Source organism: Engystomops pustulosus, unplaced genomic scaffold, assembly GCF_040894005.1.
Source record: "Engystomops pustulosus unplaced genomic scaffold, aEngPut4.maternal MAT_SCAFFOLD_138, whole genome shotgun sequence".
NCBI lineage: Eukaryota > Metazoa > Chordata > Amphibia > Anura > Leptodactylidae > Engystomops > Engystomops pustulosus.
Window position 1 is genome coordinate 87,252 of NW_027285018.1, and position 23,003 is coordinate 110,254.

General features: G+C 48.9%; 1 protein-coding gene across 1 annotated transcript in view; it reads left to right on the plus strand.

Moving 5' to 3' along the window:
- The first annotated feature begins 776 nt into the window (after positions 1–776).
- Positions 777–23,003, plus strand: part of LOC140108473 (tyrosinase-like) — a 104,678-nt gene continuing 82,451 nt past the window's right edge. The window contains exon 1 of the mRNA XM_072131765.1: positions 777–1,188. The gene's annotated coding sequence lies outside the window, so the exon portion shown is untranslated. The remainder of the gene's footprint in view (positions 1,189–23,003) is intronic.

The window sequence follows — 23,003 nt, forward strand, 5'->3', positions numbered from 1 at the left end:
ACACAAGAGCTTACAGTCTATGAGGATGAGGGGAGGACACAAGAGCTTACAGTCTATGAGGATGAGGGGGGACACAAGAGCTTACAGTCTATGAGGATGAGGGGGTGACACAAGAGCTTACAGTCTATGAGGATGAGGGGGTGACACAAGAGCTTACAGTCTATGAGGATGAGGGGGTGACACAAGAGCTTACAGTCTATGAGGATGAGGGGAGAACACAAGAGCTTACAGTCTATGAGGATGAGGGGAGGACACAAGAGCTTACAGTCTATGAGGATGAGGGGTGACCCAAGAGCTTACAGTCTATGAGGATGAGGGGTGACACAAGAGGTATAAGACTTTTTATAATGGTCCAGGCATTCCTTATAAGGGAACAGTATAAAATGATATAAAAATTCTCCTGCTTGAACCATCAGCCGCATCTTATATACAGGGTCTGAGGTGAAAGTGACTGTGGAGATGCCGGGATCTTGGTAAATATCTGCTGTTTGCCGGATTACAGGCAGGAGAAGGACATAGGTTGATAAAAGAGATGGATTAGAGGTCCATCTTTAGGGTTCTTCACTCTATGACCGTCTAGGAATTCTTTGCTTTTGTCACTGAGAACTGATATCAGCAATGAAATATCTATATCCAGGATTTACCAAAGCTGAAAGATCTGGAGGTCACGAAGTCTCCCTAGTGCCCCGAAGTACTTGGTGAATTAGTTCAAGCTTATTACCAAATTCCCAACCCTAGTGTGTCTATCCTGAGACATCATGGACCCCACTCATTTCCCACCATTAACTCCAAAGCTTGAGCAACATGTGTGTCATGACCTGTCCTCAACCCTTCAGACCTCTTATTCATCAGAACTGATCAGCGAGAAAGGAGACCTTGATATATTCCATAGTATATGGAACTGGCCGCCTCTCTAGATGCTGTACAGAATATTCTCGTACCAGGATGTTGGCTTTGTTCACTCTTCACCAAGGAAGTCCTGCTCAACCAGGATGCCAGTCAATCAGTCAATCTTCCGCTTTGGCACAGGTGAGGTTAATCTTAGTCGTGTTGTTTTCTGACTTTAGGAAGCTGAAGATTTCATTTGCATCTTGGATCTTCCTGGATCCTCTTCTTGATGTGTATAAATACTTGCTACCGTCCCCACTGGGAGCCACAGACAGCCCCAGAGACACCGCTCCGTGTAAGGTACCGTATGTTCTCCTTCAGATGGTTGGTGGTGGTGGGACAGAGGGTCAGGGTCCGGAGTATGAATGTACTGAGCAGAGCCCCTCATGTCCACCTCCTCATAGAACACACACCTGGAGGTCACCAGAAGGTATCAGGCACCCACCACTCGTTCTCCATCTACCTCACGCTCCGTGTAGTCAGGTGCAATAGGTGCAATACACCTTCTGGGGCTGGCGACATGTAGATAACTCTGTACAATCAGTAAGGGGGTCACATAAAATACATTAAAACAAAAGCAAGTACAAAATACAAGACTACAGTGATCAGGAGACAAGTAGGAGGAGCCTGCCCGTAATGGCTCACAGACTATATGGGGGAGATGGAGACATGAGGTGAGGGAGCAGAGCAGTTAATGTAAGTGACCCTGAACGGGAGAAGTCCTGGATGCGGCTGTGAGAAGAGCAGATGGTAATGGAGTGAAGCTGAAGGTCCTGTGAGGAGGTTACATGTGGGACAGTATTGGCTGACGAGGTCAGAGATATATGGAGGGGACAGGGTGTGGCGGCTTTGTAGGTCATGGTTAACACTTTAAAGAGAATTTGCTGTGCAATGTGTAACCAGTGGAGACAGATAAATGAGCCGGGTATCAGAGAGGAGAGGCAGAGGAGAGGTCAGGAGACAGAGGGATGAGCCGGGCAGCAGAGAGGAGAGGCAGAGGAGAAGCCAGGAGACAGAGGGATGAGCCGGGCTGCAGAGAGGAGAGGCAGAGGAGAGGTCAGGAGACAGAGGGATGAGCAGGGCAGCAGAGAGGAGAGGCAGAGATGAAGCCAGGAGTCAGAGTGATGGGGCGAGCAGCAGAATGGAGAGGCAGAGGAGAAGCCAGGAGACAGAGAGAGGAGCGGGGCAGCAGAGAGGAGAGGCAGAGGAGACAGAGGGATGAGCCGGGCAGCAGAGAGGAGAGGCAGAGGAGAAGCCAGGAGACAGAGGGATGAGCCGGGCTGCAGAGAGGAGAGGCAGAGGAGAGGTCAGGAGACAGAGGGATGAGCAGGGCAGCAGAGAGGAGAGGCAGAGATGAAGCCAGGAGTCAGAGTGATGGGGCGAGCAGCAGAATGGAGAGGCAGAGGAGAAGCCAGGAGACAGAGAGAGGAGCGGGGCAGCAGAGAGGAGAGGCAGAGGAGACAGAGGGATGAGCCGGGCAGCAGAGAGGAGAGGCAGAGGAGAAGCCAGGAGACAGAGGGATGAGCCGGGCAGCAGAGAGGAGAGGCAGAGGAGAAGCCAGGAGACAGAGGGATGAGCCAGGCAGCAGAGAGGAGAGGCAGAGGAGAAGCCAGGAGACAGAGGGATGAGCCGGGCAGCAGAAAGGAGAGGCAGAGGAGAAGCCAGGAGACAGAGGGATGAGCCGGGCTGCAGAGAGGAGAGGCAGAGGAGAAGCCAGGAGACAGAGGGATGAGCCGGGGAGCAGAGAGGAGAGGCAGAGGAGAAGCCAGGAGACAGAGGGATGAGCCGGACAGCAGAGAGGAGAGGCAGAGGAGAAGCCAGGAGACAGAGGGATGAGCCGGGCAGCAGAGAGGAGAGGCAGAGGAGAAGCAGAGGAGAAGCCAGAGGAGACAGAGGGATGAGCTGGGCAGCAGAGAGGAGAGGCAGAGATGAAGCCAGGAGTCAGAGTGATGAGGCGAGCAGCAGAGAGGAGAGGCAGAGGAGAAGCCAGGTGACAGAGGGATGAGCCGGGCAGCAGAGAGGAGAGGCAGAGGAGAAGCCAGGAGACAGAGAGAGTAGCGGGGCAGCAGAGAGGAGAGGCAGAGGAGAAGCAGAGGAGACAGAGGGATGAGCCGGGCAGCAGAGAGGAGAGGCAGAGGAGAAGCCAGGAGTCAGAGTGATGAGCCGGGCAGCAGAGAGGAGAGGCAGGGGAGAAGCCAGGAGACAGAGGGATGAGCCGGGCTGCAGAGAGGAGAGGCAGAGGAGAAGTCAGGTGACAGAGGGATGAGCCGGGCAGCAGAGAGGAGAGGCAGAGGAGAAGCCAGGAGACAGAGGGATGAGCCGGGCAGCAGAGAGGAGAGGCAGAGGAGAAGCCAGGTGACAGAGGGATGAGCCTGGCAGCAGAGAGGAGAAGCAGAGGAGAAGCCAGGAGACAGAGGGATGAGCCGGGCAGCAGAGAGGAGAGGCAGAGGAGAAGCCAGGAGACAGAGGGATGAGCCGGGCAGCAGAGAGGAGAGGCAGAGGAGAAGCCAGGAGACAGAGGGATGAGCCGGGCAGCAGAGAGGAGAGGCAGAGGAGAAGCCAGGAGACAGAGGGATGAGCCGGGCAGCAAAGAGGAGAGGCAGAGGAGAAGCCAGGAGATAGAGGGATGAGCCGGGCAGCAGAATGGAGAGGCAGAGGAGAAGCCAGGAGTCAGAGTGATGGGGCGAGCAGCAGAATGGAGAGGCAGAGGAGAAGCCAGGAGACAGAGGGATGAGCCGGGCAGCAGAGAGGAGAGGCAGAGGAGAAGCCAGGAGACAGAGGGATGAGCCGGGCAGCAGAGAGGAGAGGCAGAGGAGAAGCCAGGAGATAGAGGGATGAGCCGGGCAGCAGAGAGGAGAGGCAGAGGAGAAGCCAGGAGTCAGAGTGATGGGGCGAGCAGCAGAAAGCAGAGGCAGAGGAGAAGCCAGGAGACAGAGGGATGAGCCGGGCAGCAGAGAGGAGAGGCAGAGGAGAAGCCAGGAGACAGAGGGATGAGCCGGGCAGCAGAGAGGAGAGGCAGAGGAGAAGCCAGGTGACAGAGGGATGAGCCTGGCAGCAGAGAGGAGAAGCAGAGGAGAAGCCAGGAGACAGAGGGATGAGCCGGGCAGCAGAGAGGAGAGCCAGAGGAGACAGAGGGATGAGCCGGACAGCAGAGAGGAGAAGCCAGGAGGCAGAGGGATGAGCCAGGCAGCAGAGAGGAGAGGCAGAGGAGAAGCCAGGAGACAGAGGGATGAGCTGGGCAGCAGAGAGGAGAGGCAGAGGAGAAGCCAGGAGACAGAGGGATGAGCCAGGCAGCAGAGAGGAGAGGCAGAGGAGAAGCCAGGAGATAGAGGGATGAGCCGGGCAGCAGAGAGGAGAGCCAGAGGAGACAGAGGGATGAGCCGGACAGCAGAGAGGAGAAGCCAGGAGGCAGAGGGATGAGCCGGGCAGCAGAGAGGAGGGGCAGAGGAGAAGCCAGGAGACAGAGGGATGAGCCAGGCAGCAGAGAGGAGACAATTATTTTAAGAGGGGGCACTGCGCTCCTTGGTTGGAAGATATAGTCATATACAGATTAGACAGTTAAAATTGGAGATGGTGTGGATGAAAAAATGTCTAAATTTAAGCTGCTGCGTCCTCTGGTAATCAGGCCGTATGGCCTGGTATGTATGGCAAAGGTAATTTGGGTTTTTTTAACCAGTTAATAGGTCGCGCTGCCTATGGGAGGTATCTTATGATAAACTTTTTGTTATAGATGGTATGCAATGATACTGTGTACAGATGTGGATTTCTTGATACACAACATTTATTTCATAAATAAAAGAACATATATCGAATTAGACGGACAACGCGTTTCGGGGCAGGAATGGCCCCTTCTTCAGGTCCAGATGATTCTGAAAGAACGTGGAGGTGGTGGGTAGTAGTTCAAGTTATAATACAATATTACAATAGACATAATAATGATAATCATGAGTGCTGTACATATCATGGATCAAATAGTAATAAGCATGTGGATACAACAACCATAATAGAATTATCTTGGAATTAGGGCTATGATTAGTATGAGTTAGTAAGATTTAGAACATAAAACTTCATAGTTGGTAAGAGTATAATAGAAGGAATTCATAAAAAATCCTTTTTGTACAAAGGAATGTCTTTTTGAAACAGTATAAAATACAATAAAAATATAGTATATAAAAACATTAAATCAATTAAATAAATAATTGGATGAATGGAGAATGACATGATGTGAGACATAATGTATCAAAGGTACTAACCTTTTATTGTTTGGACGTTAGAATAGGAGTGTTAGCTGGTTACTAGTAGGGAGGAGGGAAGAAATGACTTGTAAAAGAGGGGGAGTGGTCCGGGGTTAATTAGTTAGTTATGAGTAAGAGAAAATGTTAACTGACCTCTAGGAAATGGAGAGCAAGGGTAACATGCCGGGTTAGGAGTAGGCGGTGAGATGAAGTGCCTTTTTTACTGGGAATTAAACTGAAAGATACAAGTGAAGGTGCATTATAGCACTAAAGAGGAAAGTTGTATGAGTAGCGTAGGGAGAGAGAGACTTACTCCGTATAGCGTCCTGTTCTGGCTTGCAGCAGCTTAAAACACCTAATGTCTGCCTGTGGCCGGACGGAGGTTTATATAGTACTAGGGGGAAGGCGCGCATGCGCAGTGTGTGGGAAATTCAGTAGTTCACTGCGCTTGCGTGGATAGCGGGGCTACGGGACATGAAACGGAATGTTGGATTGGAGGCGGCCGGTGATTGAAGTAAGGATGGAGAGGTACATGGGATGACTGATGGGCCTCGGGCTTTGTTTAGGGAATAGTGGAACTTGATGTTCAGGGTTGTATCTAGATCGAGGTGGCCACACTGAAAATAGAAGTAAAAGGGAATTAAGCGTGGTAAGAATAAGTCTTGTGAAGCATACGTTGAGAGAAGTGGGTTAGAGTTATCCTTGTAGAAGCCTTCATATTTTTTCTAATAGTTCATTCAGGCCAAAGGGGTTCATAGTGTTCAGTTTGAATATCCAGAAGTTCTCTCTTTTGATAAGTTGATTGAATCTATTCGGATGGTGTTTAGAAATCTGTTCAATTATGCTGACCTTTGCCTGAGAGAAGTCCTTATTGTGGTGAAATTTAAAATGCCTGGAAACACTGTGTAACAGGTATCCCGCTTTGGTCTTGGTGCGGTGGGCATTCATTCTCTCCCTAAAGGGTTGGATTGTGCGGCCGACATATTGGAGAGAGCAGGGGCATTCTAACAGATAAATGACAAAATCTGAGGCGCAGTTAACAAAGGACTGTATTGAGAAGGTTTCAGATGTGGTGTTAGACCGGAAAGTTTGTGCCTTATGTTGCATAATGCCGCAAGTAAGACATCTAGGGCCGTTACATCTGAAGGTGCCCCTAAGTGGTGTGGACTGAGTGTCCTGTTGGGAGTACTGAATAGCGTTCTTTGTGATAGAGCGCATCTTGGTCGGTGCCAGAAGTGTTTTTAGCGTTGGGGCTCGTTTGAAAGTGAGCATGGGATTCTTAGGGAGGGTTTTGGCCAAGTAAGGGTCTTGTAGAAGTATTGGCCAATGTTTTTTTCAAAACTGAACGGATAGTTGTGTGGTCAGATGAATAAGTAGTAATGAAATTCAGGTTTCGGTTTGTCTCTGAGTTAGAGTGTTTTATGGAAGGGAGTAGGCAGTCCTCCTGAGTGAGGTTGTTTGATCTCTGATAGGCATCCTTTATGATTTTGGGGGGGTAGCCTTTCTGTATAAAGCGTTCTCTTAGAATTCCTGCTTGTTCTTTATAGGTTGGTTTATAAGAACAATTTTTTCTTATACGTTTAAACTGGCTATACGGGATGTTATTAAGCCATTTCTTATAGTGGGAGCTAGAGAACTCTAAAAAACTGTTGACGTCAACAGATTTGAAATATGTTTCTGTTATCAGTCGTAGTTCGGTGGGGTCTATTGTAATTAATAGATCCAAAAATTCAATACGGACAGGTGAGATGTTCAGAGTAAGGGTGATACCCCATGGGTTGGTGTTGATGTTATGCAGAAAGTCATGGGCTTCTTGCTCTGTACCGTCCCAGATCAGAAAGAGGTCGTCGATGTAGCGTTTAAACATCTTTATCTTTTTTTGGTACTCTGGTTTGCCCATGATGAAACATCTCTCGAATTCCCCCATAAAGAGGTTTGCATAACTAGGGGCGAACTTCGTCCCCATAGCTGTGCCCTTTTTTGGGAGTAAATGGAGGTCTGGAATATGAAGGTATTGTGGTTTAGTATAAAATGAATGCTTTGTAGGAGGAAGTCGACTTGTCGAGTTGGCATTTTTTGATCTCTCTGTAGGACTTGTAAAATTGCTTGTAGACCTAGAGTATGGGAGATATTGGTATAAAGAGAGGTTACATCCATGGTTATCAGATAGTATGTTGGTTCCCATTTATGAATTCCTTCTATTATACTCTTACCAACTATGAAGTTTTATGTTCTAAATCTTACTAACTCATACTAATCATAGCCCTAATTCCAAGATAATTCTATTATGGTTGTTGTATCCACATGCTTATTACTATTTGATCCATGATATGTACAGCACTCATGATTATCATTATTATGTCTATTGTAATATTGTATTATAACTTGAACTACTACCCACCACCTCCACGTTCTTTCAGAATCATCTGGACCTGAAGAAGGGGCCATTCCTGCCCCGAAACGCGTTGTCCGTCTAATTCGATATATGTTCTTTTATTTATGAAATAAATGTTGTGTATCAAGAAATCCACATCTGTACACAGTATCATTGCATACCATCTATAACAAAAAGTTTATCATAAGATACCTCCCATAGGCAGCGCGACCTATTAACTGGTTAAAAAACCCCAAATTACCTCAGCATAGAGGAGAGGCAGAGATGAAGCCAGGAGTCAGAGTGATGGGGCGAGCAGCAGAAAGCAGAGGCAGAGGAGAAGCCAGAAGACAGAGGGATGAGCTGGGCAGCAAAGAGGAGAGGCAGAGGAGAAGCCAGGAGTCAGAGTGATGGGGCGAGCAGCAGAAAGCAGAGGCAGAGGAGAAGCCAGGAGTCAGAGTGATGGGGCGAGCAGCAGAAAGCAGAGGCAGAGGAGAAGCCAGGAGACAGAGGGATGAGCTGGGCAGCAGAGAGGAGAGGCAGAGAAGCCAGGAGACAGAGGGATGAGCTGGGCAGCAAAGAGGAGAGGCAGAGGAGAAGCCAGGAGACAGAGGGATGAGCCGAGCAGCAGAGAGGAGAGGCAGAGATGAAGCCAGGAGTCAGAGTGATGGGGCGAGCAGCAGAAAGCAGAGGCAGAGGAGAAGCCAGGAGACAGAGGGATGAGCTGGGCAGCAAAGAGGAGAGGCAGAGGAGAAGCCAGGAGTCAGAGTGATGGGGCGAGCAGCAGAAAGCAGAGGCAGAGGAGAAGCCAGGAGACAGAGGGATGAGCTGGGCAGCAGAGAGGAGAGGCAGAGAAGCCAGGAGACAGAGGGATGAGCTGGGCAGCAAAGAGGAGAGGCAGAGGAGAAGCCAGGAGACAGAGGGATGAGCCAGGCAGCAGAGAGGAGAGGCAGACGAGAAACGAGGAGACAGAGGAAATGAGCCAGGCAGCAGAGAGGAGAGGCAGAGAAGCCAGGAGACAGAGGGATGAGCCGGGCAGCAGAGAGGAGAAGCAGAGGAGACACCAGGAGACAGAGGGATGAGCCGGGCAGCAGAGAGGAGAGGCAGAGAAGCCAGGAGACAGAGGGATGAGCTGGGCAGCAGAGAGGAGAGGCAGAGTAGAAGCCAGGAGACAGAGGGATGAGCCGGGCAGCAGAGAGGAGAGGCAGAGGAGAAGCCAGGAGACAGAGGGATGAGCCGGGCAGCAGAGAGGAGAGGCAGAGGAGACACCAGGTGACAGAGGGATGAGCCGGGCAGCAGAGAGGAGAGGCAGAGGAGAAGCCAGGAGACAGAGGGATGAGCCGAGCAGCAGAGAGGAGAGGCAGAGGAGAAGCCAGGAGACAGAGGGATGAGCCGAGCAGCAGAGAGGAGAGGCAGAGGAGAAGCCAGGTGACAGAGGAATGAGCTGGGCAGCAGAGTTTAGGATGGATTGGAGGGGTGTTTTAGAGTTAGCTGGGAGACCGCAGAGAAGATTGTTGCAGTAGTTCAAGCAGGAGATGATGAGGGCATGGTCTAGTAATTTTGTAGACTCTGGATTGAGGAAGGGTCAAATGCGAGCAATGTTTTTGAGATGGAGGCGCAGGTTGTAATAAGGGACTGGATGTGAGGCTTAAAGGATTAGGCAGAGTCAAAGGCAGCTCCAAGGCAACGGACTTTAGGGACTGGGGAGAGGGTGGAGCCATGAATTGTGATGGTTTAGGTCAGGTGGGAGGGATTTGTTAGGTGGAGGAAAGAGTATGAGTTCTGTTTTGTCCATGTTGAGTTTTATAAAACGGGAAGAGAAGAAGGAGGATATGGGTGGCAGACTCTCTGGAATTCTGGCTAGTATACAGGAGATATCTGGACCAGAAATCTAGATCTGTGTCATCTGCATATGAATGGTATTGGAAGCCATGGAACTTAATTAAGTGTCCCAGGCCAGAGGTGTAGAGGGTGAAGAGCAGGGGTCCCAGGACAGATAGTGGTAGGTAGTGATCTTGTCTGAAGAGATGGTGGTATCTCCATAGTGTTAGGTAGTAAATATGTCTGAAGATATAATGATATCACCATACTGGTAGGAAGTAGACTTGTCTGAGGAGATGGATGGTGGTATCACCATAGAGGTGGATAGTGGACTTGTCTGAAGAGAGGGATGGTGGTATCACCATAGAGGTGGATAGTGGACTTGTCTGAAGAGATGGATGGTGGTATCACCATAGAGGCGGATAGTGGACTTGTCTGAAGAGATGGACGGAGGTATCACCATAGAGGTGGATAGTGGACTTGTCTGAAGAGATGGACGGAGGTATCACCATAGAGGTGGATAGTGGACTTGTCTGAAGAGATTGATGGTGGTATCACCATAGTGGCGGATAGTGGACTTGTCTGAAGAGATGGATGGTGGTATCACCATAGAGGCGGATAGTGGACTTGTCTGAAGAGATGGATGGTGGTATCACCATAGAGGCGGATAGTGGACTTGTCTGAAGAGATGGATGGTGGTATCACCATAGAGGCGGATAGTGGACTTGTCTGAAGAGATGGATGGTGGTATCACCATAGAGGCGGATAGTGGACTTGTCTGAAGAGATGGATGGTGGTATCACCATAGAGGCGGATAGTGGACTTGTCTGAAGAGATGGATGGTGGTATCACCATAGAGGCGGATAGTGGACTTGTCTGAAGAGATGGATGGTGGTATCACCATAGAGGCGGATAGTGGACTTGTCTGAAGAGATGGATGGTGGTATCACCATAGAGGTGGATAGTGGACTTGTCTGAAGAGATGGACGGAGGTATCACCATAGAGGTGGATAGTGGACTTGTATGAAGAGATGGATGGTGGTATCACCATAGTGGCGGATAGTGGAATTGTCTGAAGAGATGGATGGTGGTATCACCATAGAGGCGGATAGTGGACTTGTCTGAAGAGATGGATGGTGGTATCACCATAGAGGTGGATAGTGGACTTGTCTGAAGAGATGGATGGTGGTATCACCATGGAGGTGGATAGTGGACTTGTCTGAAGAAATGGATGGTGGTATCACCATAGAGGCGGATAGTGGACTTGTCTGAAGAGATGGATGATGGTATCACCATAGAGGCGGATAGTGGACTTGTCTGAAGAGATGGATGGTGGTATCACCATAGAGGCGGATAGTGGACTTGTCTGAAGAGATGGATGGTGGTATCACCATAGTGGCGGATAGTGGAATTGTCTGAAGAGATGGATGGTGGTATCACCATAGAGGCGGATAGTGGACTTGTCTGAAGAGATGGATGGAGGGATCACCATAGAGGCGGATAGTGGACTTGTCTGAAGAGATGGATGGTGGTATCACCATAGAGGCGGATAGTAGACATGTCTGAAGAGATGGATTGTGGTATCACCATAGAGGCGGATAGTGGACTTGTCGGAAGAGATGGATGGTGGTATCACCATAGAGGCGGATAGTGGACTTGTCTGAAGAGATGGATGGTGGTATCACCATAGAGGCGGATAGTGGACTTGTCTGAAGAGATGGACGGAGGTATCACCATAGAGGTGGATAGTGGACTTGTCTGAAGAGATGGATGGTGGTATCACCATAGAGGCGGATGGTGGACTTGTCTGAAGAGATGGATGGTGGTATCACCATAGAGGTGGATAGTGGACTTGTCTGAAGAGATGGATGGTGGTATCACCATAGAGGCGGATAGTGGACTTGTCTGAAGAGATGGATGGTGGTATCACCATAGAGGCGGATAGTGGACTTGTCTGAAGAGATGGAGGGTGGTATCACCATAGAGGCGGATAGTGGACTTGTCTGAAGAGATGGATTGTGGTATCACCATAGTGGCGGATAGTGGACTTGTCTGAAGAGAGGGACGGAGGTATCACCATAGAGGTGGATAGTGGACTTGTCTGAAGAGATGGATGGTGGTATCACCATAGAGGCGGATAGTGGACTTGTCTGAAGAGATGGATTGTGGTATCACAATAGTGGCGGATAGTGGACTTGTCTGAAGAGAGGGACGGAGGTATCACCATAGAGGTGGATAGTGGACTTGTCTGAAGAGATGGATGGTGGTATCACCATAGAGGCGGATAGTGGACTTGTCTGAAGAGATGGATTGTGGTATCACAATAGTGGCGGATAGTGGACTTGTCTGAAGAGAGGGACGGAGGTATCACCATAGAGGTGGATAGTGGACCTGTCTGAAGAGATGGATGGTGGTATCACCATAGAGGCGGATAGTGGACTTGTCTGAAGAGATGGATGGTGGTATCACCATAGTGGCGGATAGTGGACTTGTCTGAAGAGATGGATGTTGGTATCACCATAGAGGTGGATAGTGGACTTGTCTGAAGAGAGGGATGGTGGTATCACCATAGAGGCGGATAGTGGACTTGTCTGAAGAGATGGATGGTGGTATCACCATAGAGGTGGATAGTGGACTTGTCTGAAGAGATGGATTGTGGTAATACCATAGTGGCGTATAGTGGACTTGTCTGAAGAGAAGGATGGTGGTATCACCATAGAGGTGGATAGTGGACTTGTATGAAGAGATGGATGGTGGTATCACCATAGTGGCGGATAGTGGAATTGTCTGAAGAGATGGATGGTAGTATCACCATAGAGGCAGATAGTGGACTTGTATGAAGAGATGGATGGTGGTATCACCATAGTGGCGGAAAGTGGAATTGTCTGAAAAAAAGGATGGTAGTATCCCCATAGAGGTGGATAATGGACTTGTCTGAAGAGATGGATGGCGGTATCACCATAGAGGCGGATAGTGGACTTGTCTGAAGAGATAGATGGTGGTATCACCATAGTGGCGGATAGTGGACTTGTCTGAAGAGAGGGATGGTGGTATCACCATAGAGGTGGATAGTGGACTTGTCTGAAGAGATGGATGGTGGTATCACCATAGAGGCGGATAGTGGACTTGTCTGAAGAGATGGATGGTGGTATCACCATAGTGGCGGATAGTGGACTTGTCTGAAGAGATGGATGGTGGTATCACCATAGAGGCGGATAGTGGACTTGTCTGAAGAGATGGATGGAGAAATTACCATAGAGGCGGATAGTGGACTTGTCTGAAGAGATGGATGGTGGTATCACCATAGTGGCAGATAATGGACTTGTCTGAAGAGAAGGACGATGGTATCACCATAGCGGTAGGTTGTAGGCTTGTCATAAAAGATGGATGGTGGTATCACCATAGTGGCGGATAGTGGACTTGTCTGAAGAAATGGATGGTGGTATCACCATAGTGGCGGATAGTGGACTTGTCTGAAGAGATGGATGGAGGTATCACCATAGAGGCGGATAGTGGACTTGTCTGAAGAGATGGATGGTGGTATCACCATAGAGGCAGATAGTGGACTTGTCTGAAGAGATAGATGGTGCTATCACCATAGTGGCGGATAGTGGACTTGTCTGAAGAGATGGATGATGGTATCACCATAGAGGCGGATAGTGGACTTGTCTGAAGAGATGGATGGTGGTATCACCATAGAGGTGGATAATGGACTTGTCTGAAGAGATGGATGATGGTATCACCATAGAGGCGGATAGTGGACTTGTCTGAAGAGATGGATGATGGTATCACCATAGAGGCGGATAGTAGACATGTCTGAAGAGATGGATGGTGGTATCACCATAGAGGTGGATAGTGGACTTGTCTGAAGAGATGGATGGTGGTATCACCATAGAGGCGGATAGTAAACTTGTCTGAAGAGATGGATGGAGGGATCACCATAGAGGCGGATAGTGGACTTGTCTGAAGAGATGGATGGTGGTATCACCATAGAGGCGGATAGTGGACTTGTCTGAAGAGATGGATGGTGGTATCACCATAGAGGCGGATAGTGGACTTGTCTGAAGAGATGGATGGTGGTATCACCATAGTGGCAGATAATGGACTTGTCTGAAGAGAAGGATGGTGGTATCACCATAGTGGTAGGTTGTAGGCTTGTCTGAAAAGATGGATGGTGGTATCACCATAGTGGCGGATAGTGGACTTGTCTGAAGAAATGGATGGTGGTATCACCATAGTGGCGGATAGTGGACTTGTCTGAAGAGATGGATGGTGGTATCACCATAGAGGTGGATAGTGGACTTGTCTGAAGAGATGGATAGTGATATCACCATAGAGGCGGATAGTGGACTTCTCTGAAGAGATGGATGGTGGTATCACCATTGAGGCGGATAGTGGACTTGTCTGAAGAGATGGATGGTGGTATCACCATAGAGGCGGATAGTAGACATGTCCGAAGAGATGGATGGTAGTATTACCATAGAGGCAGATAATGGACTTGTCTGTAGAGAAGGATGGTGGTATCACCATAGTGGTAGGTTTTAGGCTTGTCTGAAGATATAATGATTATAATGGTATTTAGTAAATATGTTTGATGAGATGGCCGGTAGCATCTCATTGCGCAGCAGAGGTAAGTCATCTGAAACGATGGTGGATGAAAAAAGATAACTTTCTGGCATGAAATATGTGACTGATGGTAGCAGAAAAGGTTTATATGGCACATTTCTGCTGACAGGTTCCCTTTAAGTCATGGTGGAAGTGGAGAGGTGGTAGGTCTTAAATCTATATGATGTGATGGTGGAGGGTAGGAGGTGGTAGGTCATGGATCTATATGATGTGATGGTGGAGGTGAAGAGGTGGTAGGTAGAGATGAGCGAACATACTCGTCCGAGCTTGATGCTCGTTCGAGCATTAGCATAATTGAAACTGCTCGTTGCTCGGACGAGTATTTCGCCAGCTCGAGAAAATGGCATCTCCCGCCGTTTTGCTTTTTGGCACCCTTACACGTCGATAGCAGTGGTTGGCTGGCCAGATCAGGTGACCCTGGAATAGACTAGCCCCTGCCCGCGCTGCTCGGATCATTCTGTGTTTGGATGCCGCTAGGGAGAGAGCTGCTGCTGGTCAGGGAAAGCGTTAGGCTGTTCTATTAGAATAGTGTTAGGCAGGAGTGATTCTACAAGAACCCAACAGCCCTTCTTAGGGCTACAATAGCGTTATACATATTTTTTTTTTGTTTGCTTGTGGCTGGGCTTGCTGGCACTTGTAGTGCAGCTAGTACCATATTGTGAGGAATTTGCAGGGAGACTTGGGAACGTTCTATTTAGCTCTTAGTGACACACACATCTCAAACACCTAAGTGGGACAATTTATTAGGGGTTTGATTTGAATTAGGCACAGTCTGCTGACTTTTTTTTTACTTTTATTTTTTTTTATAACTCAAAGTCATCAGGCACAGCACAAAATCCAGTTGTGTGCTGTCAGTGTAGGTTAGAAACTAGCCATAGCAATAGCATAGCATCGTTTTGTAAAAAAAAAAAAAAAAAAAAAACACAAATAAAACACAAATAAAACAAAAAAAAAAAAAAAAAAATGTACAGCTTACACTTTAATTTTGAAAATGTTGAACCCGAGGGCTAGGGGTAGAGGACGATGGCGTGGACGTGGGCGTCCAACTACTGCAGGGGTCAGAGGCCGTGGTCCTGGGCGGGGTGAGACACCACCTGCTGATGAGGGAGCAGGGGAACGCCGCAGAGCTACACTCCCTAGGTTCATCATGTCTCAAGTTACTGGGACTCGTGGTAGAGCACTGTTGAGGCCAGAACAGTGCGAAGAGGTGATGTCGTGGATTGCGGACAATGCTTCTAGCCATTTGTCCACCAGTCAGTCTTCCACGCAGTCCACCCATGTCACCGAAATCAGCACTCCTCCAGCTCCTCCACCTCAGCCTCCTTCCCCCCAGTCTGCCCCCTCCCAGGAAAATTTGGCATTTGAACCGGCATACTCTGAGGAACTGTTTTCTGGGCCCTTCCCACAGTCACAAACCACTTGTCCGGTTGCTGCTGAGCTCTTTTCCGATGCCCAGGTTTTCCACCAGTCGCAGTCTGTGGGTAATGATGACATTATTCACGTAGTGGAAGAAGTGTGTAAAGAGGTGTCGGACGAGGAGGAGACACGGTTGTCAGACAGTGGTGAAGTTGTTGTCAGGGCAGGAAGTCCGAGGGGGGAGCAGACTGAGGGATCGGAGGATGATGAGGTGACAGACCCAAGCTGGGTTGATAGGCCGGGTGACCACAGTGCTTCTGAGACGGAGGGGAGTCCTATAGCAGAACAAGTTGGAAGAGGCAGTGGTGGGGCCAGACGGAGAGGCAGGGCCAGAGCTGGTGCATCAGCGCCAAATGTTTCACGTAGTCAAGCTCCCGTGGCGAGGGCTAGATTTTCAGAAGTCTGGAGGTTCTTTAAAGAAACACCGGATGACCTACGGACTGTGGTGTGCAACCTGTGCCAAACCAAGATCAGCAGGGGTTCCTCCACTACTAGCTTAACTACCACCAGTATGCGCAGGCATATGAATGCTAAACACCCCACTCAATGGCACCAAGCCCGTTCACCTTCGGCCGGGCACACCACTGCTCCTTCCCCTGGACCCCGGCACAAACACCTCCCGTGAGAAATCCACATCTTCGCCTCCACGATCCTCCACAGCATCCACCAGCGTTCAGCTCTCCATACCCCAGAGCGCAAAAGGAAGTATAGTGCAAACCAACCACACGCCCAAGCCCTCAACGTCCACATCCAGATTACTTAGCCTGGAAATGCTGCCCTATAGGCTGGTAGAGACCGAGGCCTTTCGCAACCTCATGGCGGCAGCCGCCCCTTGGTATTCGGTCCCGCTGCCACTATTGTTCCCGATGTGCCGTCCCAGCCCTGCACCAGCACGTGTCAGACAACATCATCCGTGCCCTGACCAACGCCGTTTCTGACAAGGTCCACCTGACCACGGACACGTGGACGAGTGCTGCCGGGCAGGGCCACTATATATCGCTGACGGCACATTGGGTTAACTTGGTGGAGGCTGGGACCGAGTCTGACCCTGGGGCTGCTCATATACTGCCGACGCCGAGGATTGCGGGGCCTACCTCGGTCCAGGTCTCTCAGGCCTACTATGCCTCCTCCTCCTCCCACCCCTCCTCCACCTCCTCCTCCGAATTACCATCCGTGGGCATGGCGCCATCAGTCGGTAGCTCTAGGTACAGCAGCAGTGCCGTCGCTAAGCGACAGCAGGCGGTGCTCAAACTGCTGAGCCTAGGCGATAAAAGGCACACCGCCCAAGAGCTATTACAGGGCATCACGGCGCAGACTGATCTTCCTGGCCCATGTGTTAAATCTCAGAGTTCAGCGTTTCCTCAAGACATACCCCAATCTGTCTGATTTGCTCACGAAGGTGCGCCGCATCTGTGCGTATTTCAGGAAGTCCAGCACAGATACTGCCACTCTCAGGGCAGTGCAGCGCCGCCTCCAACTGCCCGCTCACCGACTGTTGTGCGACGTGCCCACGAGGTGGAATTCAACATTAACCATGTTATCCAGAGTTTACCAGCAGCGCAGAGCGATTGTAGACTGCCAGATGTCAACTTCCACCAGAACTGGTAGTCAGGTCAGTCAGCTTCCTCAAGTCTACAATGAGGAGTGGACGTGGATGTCTGATATCTGTCAGGTGCTGAGTAACTTTGAGGAGTCAACACAGATGGTCAGTGGCGATGCCGCCATCATCAGCCTCACCATCCCGCTGCTTGGCCTGTTGAAAAACTCTCTGGTCAGCATGAAGTCGGAAGCTGAAACAGTGCTTCTGCGGGACAAGTAGCGAGGGAGAGTAGGCGAGCAGGCAGCTTTTCCAGCACTGGCAGGGGTACGCTTTACAAGGCCTTTGCCAGTTTTATGTCACCCCAGCAAGACACTGTCACCTGTCCCCAGTCTCGGCAGAGTAGGGCTGATCTTTACAGAAAGATGGTGAGGGAGTACGTAGCTGACCATACCATCGTCCTAAATGATCACACAGCTCCCTACAACTACTGGGTTTCAAAGCTGGACATGTGGCACGAACTGGCGCTGTACACCTTGGAGGTTTTCAGTGCAGCTGGTGGCATCATCACCGATAAGCGTACACGCCTGTCGACTGACAGCGCTGACAGGCTGACGCTTATCAAGATGAATAAAGCCTGGATTTCTCCGCATTTTCATTCTCCACCAGGTGAAAGAAGCTCAACCTGAATAATGTATGCACTCCTCCTCCTCATTGTCCTCCTTCTCCTCCTCTTTGTACACTAAAGCAGAGGAAACTGGCTATTTTTTGACAGGGCCAACTGGCTCTAGCTATAGTACTCTATGTATTTAATTTTTCTGGATGGCCACCTACCCGGTCCTCTGTTTTAAACAATTTTTGGGAGTGCCACATACAGGTACTCAATCTATTTAATTTTTCTGGAGGGCCACCTACCTGCTCCTCTGGTTTGAAAACTTTTTTGGACTGCCATATACAGGCACTCAATCTATTTAATTTTTCTGGAGGGCCACCTACCTGCTCCTCTGGTTTGAAAACTTATTTGGACTGCGACATACAGGCACTATCCAAATTAAATTGTCTCCATAGCAGCCTCCACATGTCGTCTTTTTAGCTGGCTCCACGCGTTGTCTCCATTGCTACCTCCACACGTCATCTCCATAGCTGCCTCCAAAAGTCGTCCATATAGCTGCCTCCATACATGGTCCCCTTATCAAACGAGCTGTGTCAGGCAGAATTTTGGGTTGTTTTCATGGCTTCCACATCAAACTTGTTAACTTTGTTGCCACCCTGCTGTGTAATCCACAAAATATACTGGCAAACTTTTATCATTTACCAATATTATTTCAGCGCTTCTTGCGTATCTGTTTACATTCCCCTCACCCGCCATATCCTAAACTTATAAGAACGCTACTACACTTGATCTTATACAAAAGGTTCTTAGAGGTGCTGTTTGGGGAGTAGCCTAGAGACAGGGGCTTGGATAGGCGAAAGCTCGCCTGGCAGCAGAGCGCCAGCTCCATCCCAAGATCCAACTAACATAGTTTTAACTGCAGCACCTTTAATCTACTACTACTTTACTGCCTCCATCTGTCGCCGCCATGCTGGAGACCTGAAGTTGCAATCATAGCAGCACAATATGGATGCCCCATACTGTCGCTCTTAATCATGGAACCATTTACGAAAAAACAATTAAAAATAGAACCGCTATGCTATTCCATTATTCCTAGGTGAAATATTCAAACGACCCCGCCTGCTTTGAAAATTATATTTTCAAAGTAAACGCTTCTGGCCCCAGGCCCATTTTGGGTGGGGAGGAGCCGAGAGACAGGGGCTTGGACAGGCGAAAGCTCGCCTGGCAGCGGACCGCCAGCTCCATCCCAAGATTAGGCAGCCTCAGAGGCATCCATGCATGCTGCCCCTGCTGTTTCCTGTCCATTTTGCCTCCACGATCCTCCACAGCGTCCACCAATGTCTCCATGCGCAACTTTCAACTCTCTATACCCCAGACGCTGGAGCACGAGAGGATATGCAGCACATCATCCCCTTATCAAACGAGCTGAGTCAGGCAGAATTTTCAGGTGTTTCACCAGATACATAGTGGAACTCGGCCCATCTGTCGCCGCCATGCTGGAGACCTGAAGTTGCAATCATAGCAGCGCAATATGAATGCCCCATACTGTCACTCTTCGTCATGGAAGTCGTCTCCATGGCTGCCTCCTTATGTCGTCCCCTTATCAAACGAGCTGTGTCAGGCGCATTTTTCGGGTGTTTCACCAGAGACGTTATGGAACTTGGTCACTATGTCGCCACCATGCTGTGTTATCGACTAAATATACCGTCAACCTTTTGTTCACATAGGAAATCATTTCAGCGCTTCCTGCTCACCTCCTTTGGTGAAGCCTGAGTCCATTTAGGGTATGTCGCCATGCCACTCTCTAGCCTGCCGCTGCTGCCGTTGCCTCTGCATGCCGTCCCCTATAGTGTCAGGGTCAATTATTGGATGTTTTAGATGCTATCTAGCCTCATTCGGTCACTCTGTCATGGCCATGCTGTTGCCCATTATTTTGGCATAATGGTGCGATTAAGCAGCCTCAGAGGCATCCATGCATGCTGCCCCTGCTGTTTCCTGTCCATTTCCGTGGTGTTTCCATCCTTTTCTGAGGTTTCCAGGTGTTTGGCCAAGCTTCCCTTGGTCCCCTTGAAAAATGCTTGAGTCTCCCATTGACTTCAATTGGGCTCGTTATTCGAGACGAGCACTCGAGCATCGGGAAAAGTTTGTCTCGAATAACGAGCACCCGAGCATTTTAGTGCTCGCTCATCTTTAGTGGTAGGTCCTAAATCTATATGATGTGATGGTGGAGGTAAAGAGGTAGTAGGCCATAGATCTATACCATGTGATAGTGGAGGTGAAGAGGTGGTAGGTCATAGATCTATATGATGTGATGGTGGAGGTGAAGAGGTGGTAGGCCATAGATCTATATGATGTGAGGGTGGAAATGGAGAGGTAATAGGTCATATATCTATATGATGTGTTGGTGAAGGTGAAGAGGTGGTAGGCCATAGATGTATATGATGTGATGGTGGAGGTGAAGAGGTGGTAGGCCATAGATCTATATGATGTGATGCTGGAGGTGAAGAGGTGGTAGGCCATAGATCTATATGATGTGATGGTGGAGGTGAAGAGGTGGTAGGCCATAGATCTATATGATGTGATGCTGGAGGTGAAGAGGTGGTAGGCCATAGATCTATATGATGTGATGCTGGAGGTGAAGAGGTGGTAGGCCATAGATGTATATGATGTGATGCTGGAGGTGAAGAGGTGGTAGGCCATAGATCTATATGATGTGATGCTGGAGGTGAAGAGGTGGTAGGCCATAGATCTATATGATGTGATGGTGGAGGTAAAGAGGTGGTAGGCCATAGATCAATATGATGTGATGGTGGAGGTGAAGAGGTGGTAGGTCATAGATCTATATGATGTGATGCTGGAGGTGAAGAGGTGGTAGGTCATAGATCTATATGATGTGATGCTGGAGGTGAAGAGGTGGTAGGCCATAGATCTATATGATGTGATGGTGGAGGTGAAGAGGTGGTAGGCCATAGATCTATATGATGTGATGGTGTAGGTGAAGAGGTGGTAGGCCATAGATCTATATAATGTGATGGTGGAGGTGAGGAGGTGGTAGGCCATAGATCTATACGATGTGATGGGTGAGGTGAAGAGGTGGTAGGTCATAGATCTATATGATGTGATGGTGGAGGTGAAGAGGTGGTAGGCCATAGATCTATATGATGTGATGGTGGAGGTAAAGAGGTGGTAGGTCATAGATCTATATGATGTGATGGTGGAGGTGAAGAGGTGGTAGGCCATAGATCTATATGATGTGATGGTGGAGGTAAAGAGGTGGTAGGCCATAGATCTATATGATGTCATGGTGGAGGTGAAGAGGTGGTAGGCCATAGATCTATATGATGTCATGGTGGAGATGGTAGGCCATAGTTCTATATGATGTGATGGTGGAGGTGAAGAGGTGGTAGGCCATAGATCTATATGATGTGATGCTGGAGGTGAAGAGGTGGTAGGCCATAGATCTATATGATGTGATGGTGGAGATGAAGAGGTGGTAGGTCATAGATCTATATGATGTGATGGTGGAGGTGAAGAGGTGGTAGGTCATAGATGTATATGATGTGATGGTAGAGGTAAAGAGATAGTAGGCCATAAATCTATATGAAGTGATGGTGGAGGTGAAGAGGTGGTAGGTCATAGATGTATATGATGTGATGGTGGAGGTGAAGAGCTGGTAGGCCATAAATCTATATGATGTGATGGTGGAGGTGAAGAGGTGGTAGGCCATAGATCTATATGATGTGATGGTGGAGGTGAAGAGTTGGTAGGTCATAGATGTATATGATGTGATGGTGGAGGTTAAGAGGTGGTAGGTCATAGATCAATATGATGTGATGGTGGAGGTGAAGAGGTGGTAGGTCATAAATCTATATAATGTGATGGTGGAGGTGAAGAGTTGGTAGGTCATAGATGTATATGATGTGATGGTGGAGGTGAAGAGGTGGTAGGTCATAGATCAATATGATGTGATGGTGGAGGTGAAGAGGTGGTAGGCCATAGATCTATATAATGTGATGGTGGAGGTGATGAGGTGGTAGGTCATAAATCCATATGATGTGATGGTGGAGGTGTATAGGTGGTAGGTCATAGATCTATATGATGTGATGGTGGAGGTGAGGAGGTGGTAGGCCATAGATCTATATGATGTGATGGTGGAGGTGAGGAGGTGGTAGGCCATAGATCTATATGATGTGATGGTGGAAGTGAAGAGGTGGTAGGCCATAGATCTATATGATGTAATGGTGGAGGTGAAGAGGTGGTAGGCCATAGATCTATATGATGTGATGCTGGAGGTGAAGAGGTGGTAGGCCATAGATCTGTATGATGTGATGGTGGAGGTAAAGAGGTGGTAGGCCATAGATCTATATGATGTGATGGTGGAGGTGAAGAGGTGGTAGGCCATAGATCTATATGATGTCATGGTGGAGGTGAAGAGGTGGTAGGCCATAGATGTATATGATGTCATAGTGGAGGTGGTAGGCCATAGATGTATATGATGTGATGGTGGATGTGAAGAGGTTGTAGACCATTGATCTATATGATGTGATGCTGGAGGTGAAGAGGTGGTAGGCCATAGATGTATATGATGTCATGGTGGAGGTGAAGAGGTGGTAGGCCATAGATCTATATGATGTCATGGTGCAGATGGTAGGCCATAGTTCTATATGATGTGATGGTGGAGGTGAAGAGGTGGTAGGCCATAGATCTATATGATGTGATGCTGGAGGTGAAGAGGTGGTAGGCCATAGATCTATATGATGTGATGGTGGAGGTGAAGAGGTGGTAGGTCATAGATCTATATGATGTGATGGTGGAGGTGAAGAGGTGGTAGGTCATAGATGTATATGATGTGATGGTAGAGGTAAAGAGGTGGTAGGCCATAGATCTATATGATGTGATGGTGGAGGTGAAGAGGTGGTAGGCCATAAATCCATATGATGTGATGGTGGAGGGGAAGAGGTGGTAGGCCATAGATGTATATGATGTGATGGTAGAGGTAAAGAGGTGGTAGGCCATAGATCTATATGACGTGATGGTGGAGGTGGTAGGCCATAGATGTATATGATGTGATGCTGGAGGTGAAGAGGTGGTAGGCCATAGCTCTATATGATGTGATGGTGGAGGTGAAGAGGTGGTAGGCCAAAGCTCTATATGATGTGATGCTGGAGGTGAAGAGGTGGTAGGCCATAGATCTATATGATGTGATGGTGGAGGTGAAGAGGTGGTAGGCCATAGCTCTATATGATGTGATGGTGGAGGTGAAAAGATGGTAGGTCATAAATCCATATGATGTGATGGTGGAGGTGAAGCGGTGGTAGGCCATAGATCTATATGACGTGATGGTGGAGGTGAAGAGGTGGTAGGCCATAAATCTATATGATGTGATGGTGGAGGTGAAGAGGTGGTAGGCCATAAATCCATATGATGTGATGGTGGAGGTGGTAGGCCATAGATCTATATGATGTGATGGTGGAGGTGAAGAGGTGGTAGGCC